This window comes from Amblyomma americanum, chromosome 1 (genome assembly GCF_052857255.1).
Source record: "Amblyomma americanum isolate KBUSLIRL-KWMA chromosome 1, ASM5285725v1, whole genome shotgun sequence".
NCBI lineage: Eukaryota > Metazoa > Arthropoda > Arachnida > Ixodida > Ixodidae > Amblyomma > Amblyomma americanum.
This window is the reverse complement of record NC_135497.1, coordinates 421,066,599-421,081,649: the sequence shown is the minus strand read 5'-3', so window position 1 is coordinate 421,081,649 and position 15,051 is coordinate 421,066,599. Positions and strand designations below refer to the sequence as shown.

Below are 15,051 nucleotides of genomic sequence, written 5' to 3'. Positions count from 1 at the left end.
CTACACTTGCGATATCTGTTGCTCAAACCAGCGTCGCCGCATGAGAAAATTGGATTTTGGCGAGAGGAAATGGCGCAGTATCGGTCTCATATCTCGGCGGACACCTGATCCGAGCCGTAAAGGAAGGGATAAAAGAGATAGTGAAAGAAGAAAGGAAGAAAGAGGTGCCGTAGTGGAAGTCTCCAGAATTTTTTTCGACCACCAGGGGACCTTTAAGGTGCACTGACATCGCAGAGCACAGGGGCGCCTTTGCGTTTCGACTCCATCGAAACGCTGTTGCCGCGGTCGGGTCAGAACCCGGGAACTCCGCACCTATAGCCGAGTTCCCTTACCACTGATCCACCGCGGCGCGGGTGAACCGGATCGTAAGGAAAGTGAAAATGAATATTGGTTTTTGGGAAACCAAATGTTGCAGTATCTGTCTCATATATCGGTGGGCACCTGAACCGCGCTAGAAGGGAAGGAATAAGGCGAGACTGAGAGAAGAAAGGAAGAAAGAGAAGCTGTATTGAGGGGCTCTGGAATAATTTCAGCCACCTGATGATTTTTCACGTGCACTGACAGCATACAGCACATGGGCGTCTTAGAGTTTCGACTGCATCGAAACGCGGCCGCCGCGGTCGGGCTCGAACCCGCGTACTCCAGATCAGTAGCCGAGCGCTCTAGCCACTCAGCATCAGCAGCGGGTAAAAAAAAACAAAAAAACGAAGGTAGAATGAGCACAGGGAAAGGCTTTCGCTTTTGCGCTCTTAAGCAGACACAAGTACAATCTTGTAATTTTTCCTCAACACGTCGCCGCTCGCGGCGTACACAGATATCCATGGTGAAAAAAGAGCATAAATCGACGCTATCTGTGGACCCTAACCATATGCACGCTTACGTCGCTTAAACGCAGGCACATTTCCACTTTTACTTTATCGTATGCAAGCACACTCGCAACGATAATCCCGGCCTAGTGGTAAAACGCCAAAGTTTAGTCAAATATCTAGCAAGGCAAAATCAGTTCACAATTGATAGCGAGGCGCTGGAAGTGATAGAGGAATGAGTCTACTAAGGGCAGGTAGTCACAGCTGATCCGGATCATGAGAGGGAAATAACGAAGTATAAAAATGGGATCGAGCCCCTATGGAAGGTTCTCTCAGAACATGAATGGAAGCTAAGCAATATCCGTCAAGCTAAATGTGTAAAACAGCTGTATCTTACCGCTACGCACCTACGGGGTAAAATTGTGCTGGTTAACGGAAAGGGTTCAGCTTAAGTTAACGACAACGCAGTGAGCCATGGAAAGAAAAATGATAGGCGTACCGCTAAGAGGCAGGAAGGGGGCAGAGTGCGTGAGCGAACAAACGCGGGTTAATGACATCCTAGTCGAAATCAACAGAAAGAAATGTGCTTGGGCAAGGATTGTAATGCGAATAAGACATAACCACTGCTCCTTAAGGGGAACGGAGTCAATGGCAAGATTAGCAGGGGGCGGCAGAATGTTGGGTGTTCGGATCAGATTAAGAAGTTTGTAGGCATAGGGTGGGCGCAGCTGTCAAAGGACAGGGTTAATTGGAGAAAAATGGAAGAGGCTTTTTCCCTGCAGTGGGTGTAGTCAGGGTGATGACGAGTGGCACCATCTTCTTGTCAGAACGGGAACCATTAATGTCAACAAACCGACGCTCCTAAGCCTAGTACCGGCAGAATCATGCCTCTAATTAAAAAAATTAAGCACATATAGAAATGAAAAATAAAAATTGGTTCCTGAGGAAGGGAAATGGCGCAGTAACTGTCTCGCATATCTCGGTGGACACCCGAATCGCGCCATAAGGACAAACAGGCAGACAGAAAAACTTTATTGAGCAAGTGAGTTTTAGACCCAGCTGGTCCCCTGTGCCACTGCGCGGACCCGCACTGCATCAAGTAGGTCATGCCGGGACATGACGTCGGTAGCCCGAGTCACCGCAGCAATCTGTGATGTCGGGTCTGCAGACATAAGCAGGACCTCTCAGTCCTTCCAGCTCGAGATGGCGTGCTGTCCCCGCGGGGGAGGGTAAGCAGGGCAGCCGAAAAGGATATGGGAGAGTGTGGCATGAGGGTCACCGCATAGGAAGCATGCAGGGGATGTGCCGCAATCGTGGGATAAAAGCTGAGGGGATGACAGAGAGCGGTTCTGGAGGCGTCTGAAGAGGATCTGTTGGGAGTGCGTAAGAGAGGGGTGGGGAGGAGGGTAAGTCCGACGGTCCAAACGGGGTATTTGCGTGAGCTCCGCAAAGGTGTGCGCCCGCACCCTTGAGAATCCTGGATCGAGACTGTCCTCAGCCCGGCAAATCAAACCTCGGGCCAATTTATCGGCAGCCTCGTTTCCAGGGTTCCCAGAGTGAGCCAGCACCCACTGAAGCTCTACCCTGCGCGGTAAATTTTGGGTAAGGGTGTTCAACAATTGCCAGGCAGGGGCGTGAATCCTGCCCCTGGCAAAGTTGGACAGAGCCGTTTTGGAGTCGCTGAAGATGTATTGGGCGTCCGAATGTGCAAGGGCTAGGGTGAAGGCGGCCTCCTCTGCCTCCTCAGGCGTAGAGCCCGAGGGAAGACGGTGAGTTAGGGGGTGAGGTAGGGTTGAATTGTAGGCAACTGCTACCGCTTCATGCGCTGTAAATGCGGCGTCTACCCAAACGGCATCGTGGGCTTGCCCATAATACTTATGGAGGGCATTAGCGCGAGCTACGCGGCGAGGGATGTCATATTGGGGATGGACGTTTCGAGGAAGGGGTTTCACAACGAGGTGTATGGATGTGTCGAGGGATGGCTATAAGGGTTGACTGGTTAGCGGGCATGTTGATGCGAAGGGAGGAGAGTATATGGCGGCCAGTGGCGCTCGTGGCAATTCTAAGGTATACTGTGTCTGAAGGTGCGCGTCAACTAGTTCCTGAATGGTGTTATGCATGCCTAGTGCAAGAAGTTTGGCTGTGCTAGTGCTAGGAGGTAGGTTTAGGGCTGCCTTAGTCGCAAGGCGGATCATTGCGTTCACGCGTTCGGTTTCCTTGCGGTTCAATCTGAGATATGGGGTTGCGTATAAAATGCGGCCAAGCATAAATGCATGCACTACTTTCATGTTGTCCGCTTCGTCTAAACCCTTGTTTAGGGAGGACACTAGGCGTAGAAGGTGCAACATGGATTGCGTGGAGGTCTTGAGTCTTTTAAGGGTGTGTTCATTTCGTCCAGAATCCTGCAAGTTGAGGCCAATAATGCGGAGGGCGGGTGTGACGGGGATAGGGGATGCTTTTAAATTGATTTGGATGGGCGAGTTAGCGCCAGATTTTGGCCTAATTAGGAAGAGCGTGGACTTAGATGGGGAACATTCGAGCCCGATGGATGACGCGTGTGATGAGATGGTGTTTGCTGCTAACTGAAGAGTTTCCTCAATTTCCCCGTCAGAGCCATGAGTGGTCCATGTGGTAATATCAGCATACAAGGTATGCTTTAGGTGTGGGATTAGAGCCAGTTTCTGAGCTAGGGGGATGAGAGCAACGTTAAAGAAAAGGGGAGAAAGGACCGCCCCTTTAGGGGTTCCGAGCTCTCCGAGTGCATAAGGGATGTGGTAATCTGATCTATGTGCAGGGAGGCAGTGCGGCCCGAGAGAAACGCGCGAGCGTAGTTGTAGGTTTTAGGGCCTACCTGTAGAGCCTGCAGTTCCCGTAAGATGGCATCGGGTCGAATTCTGTCAAATGCCTTGGTGAGGTCAACTGCCAGGGTAGCTTTAGTGTGATGGGGGATGGTATCATCAAGCACGTCATGCGCAATTTGAAGTAGGGCGTCCTGCGCAGATAGATGCGCACGAAAGCCGAGCATAATGTAGGGGAAAGGGTGGTTGTCTTTCATGTACGTTGTTAGCCGAGCAAGAATTATGTGCTCGAAGACCTTGCCTAGAGAGGATATAAGAGAAATGGGGCGGATGTTGTCTAGGGTGATAGGCTTGTGGGGTTTTGGAATAAAAATAATTTTTCCATGCTTCCACGAGGCAGGGAGAGTACCTGCCTCCCAACATTCGTTAAAGTAGTTGACTAAGTCAGAGGTGGAAGCATCGTCAAGATTACTGATAGCTACGTTGGTAATTTGATCATCTCCGGGAGCGGTATTCCGTAATTTCAATAGGGCGTCTCTAATAAGGGCATCAAGCTCGGGCTGGGGTGGGTCTGCATATTCAGGATAGTTGCAAGGGTGACCGGGTGCTTTATAGGTGCATTTCACCTGGGCGAGGAAGGCGTCGGTGTCCTGTCGATGGTTGTGAGCGAGGCGGCGAATGCTAAGGCGCGTCTGAGATTTGGATCTGGGGATCTAGCATGTGCCGTAACAGATGCCAAGCGCGCGTTGTGGAGAGATTGCCGCGGAGACCGTCACAAAACTCAGCCCAGTTAGCTTCGCAAAGAGTGGCACTACATTGTACTATTTGGGATTGAATCTGGGCAAGTTTGAGTTTTAGTCTCCTATTGTGCTTCTGAGTCTTCCACCTTTGCGTTATGTTGTCCTGTGCTTGGAGGAGGTGGGCGAGCTTGCTGTCAATAACAGGGGTGTCTGAGGTAGGGTCGAGCATTTGAGTGTGTTGGCGAATGTCTTTTTGCAACTGAATAATCCAGGTGTCTAGGTAGAAGAGAGCCTGTGTTCGCTGCGCTTGTCTAAATTTGCGGAGCGCGTCCCAATTAGTGTGCTTTACGGTAAATTTGCGCTGAGATCGGCGATAGTTTAGCGTTATTCGAATTAGGTGGTTATCGCTGCCTAGTGTGGAAAGCATTCTTTCCCACTGCAGGTGGTCCAAGTTTCTACCAAGCGTGAGGTCTGGGCTAGTATCGGCAGTAACACTGTTAACAATCCGCGTAGGTAAGCTGAAATCATTAAATATGATCAGGTGGAGCGCCAGCGTCTCATTGTATAAAACTGTGCCTCTGTGGTTGGTGCGCCGATAGCCCCAGTCCACGTGAGCGCAATTAAAATCTCCGGCAATAAGTAGGGGGTTTGATCCGGCCAACTGGGTTGCGGAATTGAGAAGTGAGGGGAGTAAGTTAATTGGCTGACGTGGGAGAAGGTAGCAGTTAAGAAAGAACAGGCTTGATTTTTCAGGGGTGGGCGGTAAGACTTCAATAAGGCTGTTAGCGATAGGGGAGGTAATTACGTGCTCCACGTAATACAAGGATTTACTGACATATGTGACCACCCGAGAAAGATCAGTGGGGTATGAGGGGATAAAAGCGTATCCTGGCAGCTGTCTGCAAACATTGGCGTCCTGAATGGCGATAATGTCTGGTGGGGATGACGCACTTGCGATAATTTGCTGCAGAGGATCGCGCTTTCGACGAAAGTGCCCGCAATTCCACTGAATAATCTGTAAAGAATTAAGGCCCGTTGGAGGAGCCATGTTGTTGGGTAATGAGGGGAAGGAGGGGTGTGGAGAGTGGGACTGTGGGAGGATAGTCCGTTGAGAGTTCAGGAGTGAGGCGAGTTAAGCGCTCCTCTACCTTGGTCATGATGCTACATATGACACTATCCGTTAGACGGGTAATGGTAGATTCAATCATAAGCTGGCACTGTGCAGTGAGCTGCGCAGTAATGCGCTCTGTGAGCCTGGCTTCCAAGCTTTGGGCGAAGGCCTGAAATTTGGCGTCTAGGTCTATTGGTTCGACTGGGCTCTCATCAGGCCTTATTTTTTAGGGGGAAGTTGGGCGGGTTGGGTGAGTGAAGGGGAGGGGGTGGAGGATGGGGAGATACAGCAGAGGTGGCGGTAGAGAGGGCTGCCCTGAGCTGCTTTACCTCCTCTCGCAGAGCCTTCACGTCCGGGTCCTAGGAGGTCCTGGTGTTCGTCCCAGCAGCCTTGGAGGTCCATGTTGCAGTAGACGGGAGGGTCGTTTTCAGCGGAGGAAATTCGTTCTTGTTCGTTTGCAGCGGAGGAAAGTCATCCTTGTTTGGGGGCATTGCCTTCTGGGGCGATGGGTTGCGTGGTTGGGCGGTGCGATTTCTAGCCATGCACGAGCCGGTGCCCGTGAGGTGCTGGCCTCTGCAGAGAATGCAGGTCGGGATGCAGGAGGGCACATCTTGCGGGTCATGCTTGTCTCCGCACCGCGGGCAGAGAGCAGTCTTGGGGTGCGAGCACACGTCATACCTATGGCCCGGCCGACGACAGTTCGTGCACGCGTCTGGACTTCCCTTGTACGGCGTGCATCTGTACACTACACTCATGTAGCGTATGATATGGGGGACTGGTCCGTGCGCAAAGGTGATCAGTATGGAATGCGTCCTACCTCTTCTGCGGGCTGCACTGATATCAGCGTACGGGTTACGGGTCTGGAGGTCCCGTAGCATCTGCTCTGGCGTCTCCTCCCAGTAGGCTTGCGAGATGACTCCACGCACAGCAGCCGCCGGCGGTGCAATGTAGGCTGCGACAGGATAAGCGGTCTCTTGGAGGACCACTTCCCTGAGCTGGACGAGGTGAAGGGCGGTTGTCTCATGTGGGGTAGCGACCGTGAAGGTGTTACTCGTTGGGTGGATAATCAGGTGAATATCCCCGAGGTCACGGCCAGCAGCGCTGACTTGCAGGGCTTGCAGGAGTGGCTGCGCCATGGCGCCTTTCAAAGCGAGGCCTCCTCTTGGTCGGTAAACGACCCGTATAGTGCCGGGAGGGAGTGAAGCAAGTTGTTTGCTTTGGTGTGCGACTGCGTGCGTCGCGCGCAGCTGTTCTTGTTGAGGCCTGTATGTAGGGGTAGCAGACGCAGGGGTCGCAGGGGTAGAGGACGCGGACGCCGTAGGCTTAGATGGAACAGACGCTGCTTGATGGGATATGGCCAGCGTTTCCGCGCTTGATATTTCACCCTTGTACGCGCGGAGCATCGGGGTCCACTCACTGGGACGAAGGTCTTCCCTCTGCGCTTGCACCTCCATGGCTGCTGGGGGTACGTGCGCTGCCGGTGAGTGAGGAACGCAGCGCGCCGGCGAGGCTCGCCTCGATGAGGCGAGGCTTAGCGCTGTTGTGATCGCGCTTCCTTCCTGCTGTGGAATTCGGCGAAGAGACATGACTGCAGGACTGCCAGAGGGAACGACAACAATAGCGTCCCCACGTGTTCGAACAGGAATGCCGGAAGCAGCGACGATAGCCTCCCCATAGCAACGACAGTGTTCAACAGGAATGCCATCGACGACCATAAGCGTATTCGTTCCGGTCACCAGTGCAGGATCTTTCGACAATCCATAAGCGTATTCGTTACGGTCACCAGTACAGGATCTTTCGACACCTGCGGGGAGACATCCAGCATTCCTGTGTCATGCAGCTGCCCTCCGGACGCACGTGCGCGGCCACCTGGAAGCCGCGGGGACGACAACGTGACCGGGTCCTGTTCCCTTTCCCTCAACCGAGCTGCGAAGAAGCATCAGGACCGGCCTGCCGTGGGTGGTACCATCAGTGTCATCGTGTATTGGACATCATTCTTCGAACTGTATTCCCCAGCTAGGGATCTGGGGAATACGAAGAGTATTTAAAGAGCTGCTGGTTTGATGCCAAAAGAGCCCCCTTCTTGAGAGGTATCAGAGACTCCCGACTCCTAAGAATCTCTCTTTACTGAGAAGCCCTCCCAGTTGCCCGTACTTGTACATACTGTAATTAGTCCTTGTATAAAGTTTTCCCAGTTTTCTTCTTCCGATTGTCCTCGTCTCTTCTCGGGCCCAGTCACGCTACCTGAATCCCAACAACTGGTGGCAGCGGTGGGATGCTGCTACCTGAATTCCAACAGCGCAGCGGCACAACAGGCGGAGACGTTTTCACTTGCCAGTTCTTGTAAATCATCGGGCACATCCAAAAGATAATTACGGTTAGGGCCCGTGTACCTTCCTGGATCCGTTGAGGGTCTTGACGGGTCCTTGGGAAGAGTGAGCTGGGCACAGGAGCCAGAAATTGGCGGAGTCGTTGCGAGACGCGTCCGCTCACTCGGGCCCCTAGCGGCGATTCTCCGCCATAAGGAAGGGATACAGGAGGGAGTGAAAGAAGGGACAAAGAGGTACTGTAGTGAAATGCTCCGGAATAATTTCGATCACATGGGGATCTTTAACGTGCACTGGGATCGCACTACACACGGGCGTCTTGGCGTTTCGCCCCCATCAAAAGGGGACCGCCGTGGTCGGGTTCCAACCATAGTACTCGGTCTCAGTAGCATAGCGCCCTAACCACTGAGCCACCGCGCTTATGTCGTCTTCTTATAGATGAGGCAAAACAAAGCGAAAGATCAGTGCGCGATTTGTGTCCAGTGAACGCGCTGAAAAAGTCAGCAACAACGACGCATTCACCCGCCGCGGTGGCTCAGTGGTTAGGCGCTCGGCTATTGATCCGGAGTTCCCGTGTTCGAACCCGAACAAGGCGGCACATTCCGAGGCAAGAGCCCCTCCTTTATCCCTTCCCTTACGGCGCGGTTCAGGTATCCATCGACATGTGAGACAGATACTCGTACTGCACCATTTCCTGTCCCTAAAACCAATTTCTAAATTCCTTCATCAGGGACTCCAATAATAATATTAATAATAATGTTCGGTTTTTGGGAAAGGAAATGGCGCATTATCTGTCTCATATATCGTTGGAGCTTTGCCTTTAAGAGTGGAGCGCGACAGGGTGTTGCAGCACTGCCAGGGAGTCCACGGAACGCCACCGCCTGTTCGGCGCGACGCCCTCCCCGTTACACAAATTGCTCTGCTACGTACAGTGATACGGACGCGCGGAGCGGCAAAGCACGTAGAAGCGCTGCCAGGCGCCTTGCCGAAACGCGTGGGACTCAAGTCGCAGTTGTAGTTCGTCGGCGCATCGTTCTCGACAAACCCGATATACCACGAACGGCAGCATAGCTTCCGCGCCGAACGAACGGGCAGCAAGCCGCAAGCTTCGTGGTGAACGCGCTTCGGATGTGCGCTGCGTTGTTCGACGCTCACCGCTTGATTCCCGCGTGCCCGCACGGCCCCACTGCGCCCGAACGAGACGAGCGGGAGGCGCTTCCGTCGCGCGCTACTTGTTGGGGCAGTGGCGTACATTGAGAGGAAGAGGAGGAGGGATTTTTCGCTGACGGCCAACGCCGACGACACCTGCTTTTCTGCGATGCACGAGCTCCTTAACGCTGTCGCGTTAAAAAAGTCATCCGTCTGGCCCTGGAAACCACTGAAAGCCTGCTGAAAAGAAAAGAAGGTGACGGCGGTAAAGACTCGACTTCATCGCACTCTGATTCCTTGACGGGTGCAGTTAAAGTTATTTCATTAACTTTCCCTTACAGCGCGGTTTGGGTGTCCGCCGAGTTATGTGAGACTTACTACGCAATTTCCTTTCCTCAAAAACCAATTTTCAAGTTTGCGTTTCGCACACTGAATAGGCAGCGCGTCCACCCTGCCAGACCAGCAGGCAGCACTTAATGTTTGATCGCGAGAGATTGTTCCCGCAATGAACGCTGCCGCCATTGCTGGTGTGCCGAGTGTGTACCACAACTTTGTCAGCGCTAATGCATGGAGCACACATCTCTCTCTCTCTCTCTCTCTCTCAATACCCGGCTTCATACAACGCGTATAGATAGATAGGTCGGGTGTGGGCAACATTGAGCTTGTCTGTAGCGGCTAGCAAACGGAAACATGCCGTGACCGGGTTACACGACCACGGCAGCCACGTTGATGGAGGATAAACGCTGAAGGTGCCCGTGTGCTCTGCAATATCACTGCACGTAAGTATCCCCAGCTGGTCGAACTTATTCCCGAGCCCTCCACTCAGGCACCTCTTTCTTCCTTTGTTCTCTCACTCTCTCCTTTCTCCATTCCCTTACGGCGAGGCTCGGGTGTTCACCGAGATATGTGGTACAGTTATTCGGCCATTTTCTTTCTATTTAATAAAAATAATAATAATTGGTTTTTGGGGAAAGGAAATGGCGCAGTATCTGTCTCATATATCGTTGGACACTGAACAATGGTGGCTGGAAGGGGGCAGTGTGACGGGCAGGAGCCGGCGGGGCGCCCAGAGGAGCAATGAAAGTTGTAGATGGCGCTACCTGCAGCTGGTGTGCAGCCATCGCGCCTGTTTCAGGGGGCGGCGCTGGGCAGCTAGGACGCCCGTCTAGCTAGCGTCGCGTTTTTTTAGTAGTCGCTTAAGAACAAATGATGCGCGGCGGAAGTACTACAAGCTGTTTTCTGCTCAGATTCATTAATGAGAAGAGTGAAGCTTCTTTGGAGAGCAAAGAATAAAACGAGGCGTAATTTGCTTCATCGTAACGCGCAGCAGGAGCTTAGATGTGCGACTTAAAAAAAGGATTATATTTTGCACTTGAACGCAAAGTAGAACCTTGACTTGCTGGACGCCTTGGTTTCCAAGAAAAGACATGGTGTTAACCCAAGCGAACACGGACAGCAAACATGAACGACTCGAAACGCTTTTCAACTTTGTCATTCACACATCCGCCGTAATATAGTCAGTGGCCACAGAAAAGAAAATACGCCCAAGGAAACAGGCAAATACTACTTTGTGGCCGCGCGCAATAAAACTCGGCGACATCACCAAATCTTCGTTCTGTTCTGTCCGCGTCAGCATTCGCCAGCACCAGAAGCTTTAGCTTTGTGAAAACAAAAAAAAATTAGGTGCTTATGTGGATGCAGAGGCAAACTTCAATATGCAGTAAATATTTTCCGTCACTGCTTTTGTTGTACAGGTCCACAAGGCCAGAGGAAACACTTCAATGTCCACAAGAGAATAAATGATTTTTATTTAACAGTGCAGCAAACCATATAACCATATGCACACATCAGACCGAGTGGAGCAGTGTGCCCTACTTCACTCTTCTTAACTTCAAATGTTTCTGGCGCTCCCTCTGAACAGCCTTGTCCTTATTTAAGGATTTTGTAAAAAAATGCAGCATAGTTAGCACCACAAACTGAATAATTCTGGCAGTAAGTTCTTTGCGATGAAGCTCGCATCCTACTTGGTGGAGCGTCAGACTGCTCAGAAATTGCTTAAAATCATGCACACTGAAAGCATAAAGCTTCTCTGCCGAGAAAAACAATGTGAATGCACCCTCTAGCACTTTAATGAGCGTGGCCAACTCATCGTCAGGGTACAACAGGCCTCCCCTATCTAATTTTTGAGTGAACACACTGTCTGCATTACATTCAGCTGCTTCTCTGGTGACCATGAGGCCAGAAGCACAACGTTGGCAAGAAATTTTGCCACTAAACTTCCTGGCCACATATCCCGCCATGTAAAAGACAAGCCGGCTATCACTTGTCTCAACCACATAGCTGTTGTGGTCCGAACTGAGGCACTGCTGAATCACAGAGCCAGCATCATCAATGTTGCCAACCTCCAGCATGTCCTCAATTATGTCCTGCATGCTAAATGTGTACTTATTTTCACCACTTGGTGAACTAAGGAGGGCATTAACAAGCTAGGCTGGACTGTTTCCTGACTTGGGCGGACGAGCAAGGTTATAGAAACTGAGGCAATTCACAGTTACGAGAAACTGTGCAGGGCTGGGATGATCATTTGTCCCCGAGTACTGTCTGATAATACCGAACAAGTTTTCGAACTTGTCCTGACTTAGCCTTGACGTCAATAGGTATTTGAAACCTAAAGACGCTAGGTATGTCAAAAGTGACAGTGTGCTTCGAATTGTAATGCGCAGTCCTTCAGCAGTGCTCTTGCTAAGAAAGCCACCTCCAACCCTCTTTGCCACATCTTCCCATTTATCTAAATAGTCCAGAAAAGCCGCCAGGTCGGCAACACCCTGAGAGGATGGTCTTAGTCCACTGCGTGGAAACCTTGACGTGAGAAGGGATATGAGGCCACTCATGCACTTCACAAGCTTTTCTGTCGGCGTAATTGAATCATAAGAGTGCTTTAGGTGTGCTTTAAGTATAAAGAGGCCTTTTATCACTTCTTCGCTAAAGAGTGTGAAGGCTAAACTTACTTTCATTTTTTCGAACGAGTTGGGTCTGATGTGTACACTGGTTATATGTGGCATTGCCTTCAGCGTTAAAGGGCTTTTGTCCTTGTCCCATGCTAGTTCTATATGCTCTACACATGCTCGGCCATCTGGAGTTAAGAAACCAGTGGTTACAAATGCGTTTCTAACACATTTTACTAAATGCGGAAAATCTGAGCAGAAATGAAGCTCTCTTGTAGAGTCTACAGGATGTCGTTTCTTGAATGTGACATGACTTGAGGATGCTGAAAGAGAAATGTAGGTATTTAGAGCCAACTCTTGTCGTACGTCCTCTAGATGTTTAGATCAAGATGTGTTCTCCAGATTACTGCACTCCAGCCTTGGAGTGCCATGCCAAATAAATCGAACACCAAGTGGTTTCTTACCACCAATTCCAAATGACCTCCACATGCTGCGGTTCCATGATGCTCCGTCACAAGTCAAAAAGTCAACAAACAGTCCAGCCCGTTCAGCCAGCACTATTGCTTCCAGCAAAAGCTTTGCAAGCATTTCGCCCTTGATGTTGCCTCTTGACGCAAAGACACCAAGTATTTGGGTTCAGTCACCTGCACAAAAATAAAAAAAAAACACATAGGCAGCATGCATAACATAGTCTAGGAACACTGCTTGTATATTCAGTCAGCGGCACAGAATGTTTATTGAATCAACCATAATGGAAACCTTGTCTCTGCTTAGTGCTTATTTTGTGTGTGTAGCTGGGGCTAACACTCCTTACTACAACAAGGCTGCAGTAAAGGAAGACTGGGAAACCGCTTCTCTTTGTGCGCAACAAAACGGAGTGGCACACAAGGCCTATAAGCACATACAAGTCAAAATAAGCAGCATTACAAACCTTGAAATGGTTGGAAGAGCATCACCATTCCGTGATCTGCTGAAACAGTTTTCTTCGGGTGTATGTCTTCAGAGGTCTACGAAACCTTGTACTGCACCTGAAATTATAAAATTCCATGACTACACAGTGCTGCATGTCATATTTATTTACAATGCTACCATGCTAGAGATAAGAACTGTCATGGGAGAGGTAGTTGCAGTGGCTGTGCTTACCTGCAGTTCTGACACTGAAGTGCTCGCACAACTTCATTTCGTCGAACACTATGCCACCATGTCGTGCATTCGTGTCCATATGCTCAGTTTTCAGAGCGATGGCCTCAAATACATTTTCACTAAAGCCAAAGCCACTTTTAAAGTTTTGAACATAGCGCTGTAGGCAGGTCCGGCTGGGTAGCATCAGGATCTTCTGTTTTCGAAGGTATTCATAGAGTTTAGGGCTTCTCATACGTAAGAGTACGCATTCAAGAATCTATTCTTTCTCATAATACATGCCAGACGTCGACTTTCTTGTTGCTGCTTTGAAGCAGGTCCTAATGGCCATTTGTTGCTTAAGAGGCAATGCTTTGATGCGGTCACTGAGCACTTCATCCCTCATTTGCTCATTTGCCTGCCTCATAGCCTCTAGCAACCTCGCTGTGTTGCGCAGTTTTTTTTTGCGCGGCTTGCAAGCGACGGCTTGTTTTTGCGTACTTTTTTAGCCGACTTATTGCCGCACGCGGCCGTTTTCTTCGTGACTGCTGGTTTTGAATCAGCTTCCTTAAATATTTACAGTGGATACAGGGTCTCGGCACTTCGCATGTGAGAAAGCATTTGGAGGAAAAGTGGGCGCCAGCAAACGATACATACTTGCTTGATTTTTCGGGGGTAAGTCCGCAACCTGTGCACATCACAAGCAAGTGAGTATCGTCGAGGACTGCTTGAGCTTCAACAGAGGATTTAACGATGCGCTCCGAGTGCTTTACACCTCGCACATAGACATAGCACAGAATTGATCCCAGCTGGTTGTTGTCTTCTTGAAACTTGATCGCTTTTGGCAGCCGCATGCGACATATCTCATCTCCGTCTCGCTCGCAAACGCCGAAGAACTCAACGTGCGGTTCGGCTGCGAATCTCCGTTTGCTCCAGGAGCTATCTGGCAGCTGAAGGTTTTGGAAAATGCTCTCTACAGTTGCCTCGTTTTTGTCCTGTGCTGGTGACTGGCCCGGTGACAAGACGGCTATGTCGAGCGGATCCGATGACTGCGCCAACTGCGCGTCGTTGGCCGTGCCTATCCTTTTGCGTTTTGAACATTTTATGTCTTGGTTGCACAAATTCCTCTCCTTCCGTTTGACGGGTGCTTTCTTGGTGAAGTATTTGGGGGCATCCGGAAAGACAGCAGGGATAGCGTCGTCAGTCAGCTGTGGCCGATCACGTTGAATATCGACTACGTCCCCATTTATCACATGCCGAAAGGCCCTTTCGATGTACTTCATTTCGAAGTGGCGTTCACAAACGACACACTCTGTTGTTAGCTCCTTGTCAGCACGTTTGAAATTTCGCGACCACAGTTCGCGTCGAGCTGCATCTTTAGGCGGTCGGAAGAGGGAGGCCTTGTCTTTGCACGTTCTGTATCCGCTTCTGCAGCCAGGCACAAAACATGTTCGCGCTTTTGACGCCATGAGTGCACGCAGCGTTATCTATCACATATCGCAGGAATAGCACTATATCACGCACTACACATCTTCAAATAATCACAGTGGCGCATATGCAGAGCTTTCCAGCTCTAAAGTAAACGCGACCAATCGGTAAACACGCACCTGCGGCCTCTGGTATGGAGCGGCGGCAACGGCTTGCACACCAGCGCGCTTCAGCGCCCCTAGCGGCGCGGGGAACTTTCATCGCACATCGCGCCTCTCCCTCCCATGGCGCGCATAGGGCGCCCGTCACACTGCCCCCTTCCAGCCACCATACCTGAACCGCGCAGTAATGGAAGGGGTAAAGGAGGGAGTGAAATGAGAAAGGAAGAAAGAGGTGCCGTAGTGGAGGGCTCCGGAATAATTTCGACCACCTGGGGATCTTTAACGTGCACTAACATCGCACAGCACACGGGCGCCTTACCGTTTTTCCTCGATAAAAACCCAGCCGCCTCGGTCGGGTTCGAACCCGGGAACTGCGGATGAGTAGCCGAGCGCCCTAAACATTGAGCCACCGTGGTGGGTATGGAAACAATTTTTTTGGACACTTTCCATGATAGTCCTTAATTTGC

At 50.8% G+C, this 15,051-nt stretch overlaps 1 pseudogene; it reads right to left on the bottom strand.

Annotated features, from left to right (window-relative positions):
* Positions 1 to 11,770: 11,770 nt before the first annotated feature.
* LOC144124669 (uncharacterized) lies at positions 11,771 to 13,849 on the bottom strand (annotated as a pseudogene).
* Positions 13,850 to 15,051: the final 1,202 nt, after the last annotated feature.